Raw genomic sequence first — 3,395 nt, forward strand, 5'->3', positions numbered from 1 at the left:
CTTTTAAGCAGCTAATGGGTTAGGGACTTACCTGAAGTGGGCAGTGGAGACTGTGGGAAAGGTAAGTAAGGTACCAGAAAGCATCACAGATTCTGATAAAAAGAGAGTAGTGAAGACTGACTCTCTCTCTCTCTCTCTCTCTCTCTCTCTCTCTCTCTCTCACTCTCTCTCTCTCTCTCTCTCCCCTATTTTCACATATGTGTGGAGGTATATGTGTGTATGCACATGTTGGTATGCTTGTGTGTTTCTTCCTGCATAAGAAAACAAGCCATATTAATGTTTAAATCCATTGTCTAAAAAATAGGATTAGCAAGACAAATTGCCAAGGGTTTCAGAATCCTGAATAGCTTTTCTTTCAACATTTGGCATCCTAAGTTTTAATTTTACCATTTGGCATCTTTTATTGCTTTGTGAGAATTGCAATCTTTTTAACTGAGTCCTTAAAAGCTTGTATGACTTGCTTGTTCCTCAGTGTATAAATAAAGGGGTTCATCACTGGGGCAACAGAGGTCATGAGAAGTGATACCACCTTATTCAAAGCCACCTTTTCTTTTGCAGAAGATTTGACATACATGAAGATGCAGCTGCCATAAGAGATGGAGACAACAATCATGTGGGATGAACAAGTGGAAAAGGCCTTTTGTCTTTGCTGGGCAGAGGGGAATCTCAGAATAGTCCTGATAATGGAGGCATAAGACAAAACCACTAAGAATAATGTAATGATGAGTGTTAATATAGCATCAATCAAAGCGATCTTTTCTATGAATTGTGTGTCTGTACAAGAAATCTCTAGCACAGGAAATGCATCACAGCCAAAATGATTAATGATATTAGAATCACAGAAGTCCAACTGGAGACCCAGGCTTAGTGGTGGGAGTATGATCATCAACCCCGCTAGCCAAGAACTCAATAGAAGTTGGTTACAGACTTTGCTATTCATGATGGTTGTGTAATGCAAAGGTTTGCAGATGGCCACATATCGATCATAGGACATGGTGGCCAGAAGGAAAAACTCTGCTGCCCCAAGAAAGATGAGAGAAAATAGTTGTATGGCACAGGCACTGTAAGAAATTGTGTTGTCCCCAGTTGATATGCTGTAGAGGTATCTGGGAATGCAAGAAGTTGTGAGTGAGATTTCTAAGACAGAAAAGTTACGGAGGAAAAAAATACATGGGAGTTTTCAAATGGGGATCCACTAATGTGAGAGTGATGATGGTCAAATTCCCAATTACACACAACATGTAGTTAAGAAACATAAAGAAAAAAAGCAAAACTTGCAACTGTGGATCATCTGTCAGTCCACGCAAAATGAATAATGTTATTCCTGTGTGATTTCTCATCCTTGACTTTTGAATTCTGATGGACCTGTATAGATAAAAGAAAGGAAGAGTTTGGATCTGGGGAAGAGGATGGAGAAAAAATAAGGAGAGTGAAGTGAATCAATGGGAAAAGGGAGATCAATAACTTCCACTCTTTCAAGGTTCCTATACCTATAGCAATTGCTTCAATATCCTTTAAGAATTAATATCTTATATTTTCCCAAATTCAATCCATTGTCAAAATCTTTTATTTCATCTCCTTTCTCATAGTTTCTTTCATTCCTCCTTTCTTAAGCTATATTCTATAGCCCTGGATATGGAGTCAAGGGATCTAGTTTCATGCCCAGACTCTTGAATTTACTGGTATGTGACCAGTTGGAAGTTTTTCGTAGCTTCTCAGAACCCAATTTTCCTTTTACGTTAAATGGGGGTCCTAATAGTTGCGGTACTTACATACCCGGGAATGTTACAAACAAAGCTTTTTTTAAAAAAATATTTTAAAATATTTTTCCAGGTTTACATGATTCATTTTTTTCCCAGAGCCAACAAATGCTGTACAAATGTTATCATTTGATACCTGTTTCCATATTATTCATTTTTGCTATAGAGCAAATTTTTTAAGGCCTAGACTCCAAATCACATACCATATATATATGTGTATATATGTGATAAATGATGTCATATGTTTTTCTTTTGCATTTCTACTCTGGTAGTTCTTTCTCTCAATGTATAGCATTCTCTCCCATAAGTCCTTCAGGACTGTCCTATACTATTGTATTGCTACTAGTAGCAAAGTCCATTACATTGCATTGCTCCACAATGTTTTGCTTTCTGTGTACAATGTTCTCCTGTTTCTCTCCATTTCACTCTGAATCAGTTCATTGAGATTCTCCTAGTTCATATGGAAATCCTCCAGATCATCATTCCTTATAGCACAATAGTATTCCATCACCATTTTATACCACAATTTTTTCAGCCATTCCCCAATCAAGGGAGAACCCTGGATTTTCCAATTTTTTGCCACCACAAAGAATGTGGCTATGAATATTCTTGTACAATTATTTTTCCTTATTATCTCTTTGGGGTACAAACCTAGTAATGGTATTTCTGGATCAAAGGGTATGCGATCTTTAAAAGCCCTTTGGGCAAATTGCCTTCTAGATTGGCTGGATTAATTCACAACTCTACCAGCAATGCATCAGTGTCCCAATTTTGCCACATCCCCTCCAACATTTATTATTTTTTTTACTGTCATATTGGTTAATCTGCTAAGGGTGAGGTGGTACCTCAGAGTTGTTTTGGTTTGCATTTTTCTAATCAGGAGGGATTTAAAACACTTTTTCATGTGATTATTGATAATTGTGATTTCTTTAATTGAAAACTGCCTATTCATATCTTTTGACCATATGTTAATTGGAGAATGGCTTTTTTTCTTATACAATGAACTTAGTTCCTTGTGAATTTGAGAAATTAGACGTTTGTCAGAGGTTTTTGTTACAAATTTGTGCTTCCTTTCTAATTTTGGTTGCTTTAGTTTTGTTTGTGCAAAACCTTTTAAATATAATATAATCAAAATTATTCATTTTACATTTTGTAATGTTCTCTATCTCTTGGTTGGTCTTAAATTCCTTCCTTTCCCATAAATATGACAGGCATGTTATTCTGTGTTCATCTAATTTGTTTGTACTTGCCCTCTTTATAGTTAAGTCATTTACCCATTTTGAATTTATCTTGCTAGAGGGAAAAAAAAGCATTTTCTAAATTTTAAATGTGAGCTATAAAGATTCTAATGAATCCTCTGCAATGATTGGAACTCCCTTCTTTGCTCTCTTCATGCTTTTATATTTATGCCTTCTCATACCTGGTATACCCCAGTATCTTTTTCTAGGAGACACTCTCAAGGAAGAATTAAGTACATTTGACCTTGGACAGTAAGCAGGGTTGTTCATAAGAAATATTGTGGAGAAAATTCATATTGTCTTTCCTGTCCTCTCAATTTCCTCTTCATGTATTTTCCACTATTAGTTATGCTTCCAATTCCATTAGTCATCTAGGGCACCTGAGTTTCTCCCTTTT

General features: G+C 36.1%; 1 pseudogene; it reads right to left on the reverse strand.

Annotated features, from left to right (window-relative positions):
* Nucleotides 1-400: 400 nt before the first annotated feature.
* On the reverse strand, nucleotides 401-1,340 carry LOC123248972 (annotated as a pseudogene).
* Nucleotides 1,341-3,395: the final 2,055 nt, after the last annotated feature.

The sequence above is a fragment of the Gracilinanus agilis genome, chromosome 5, assembly GCF_016433145.1.
Source record: "Gracilinanus agilis isolate LMUSP501 chromosome 5, AgileGrace, whole genome shotgun sequence".
Classification (NCBI taxonomy): domain Eukaryota; kingdom Metazoa; phylum Chordata; class Mammalia; order Didelphimorphia; family Didelphidae; genus Gracilinanus; species Gracilinanus agilis.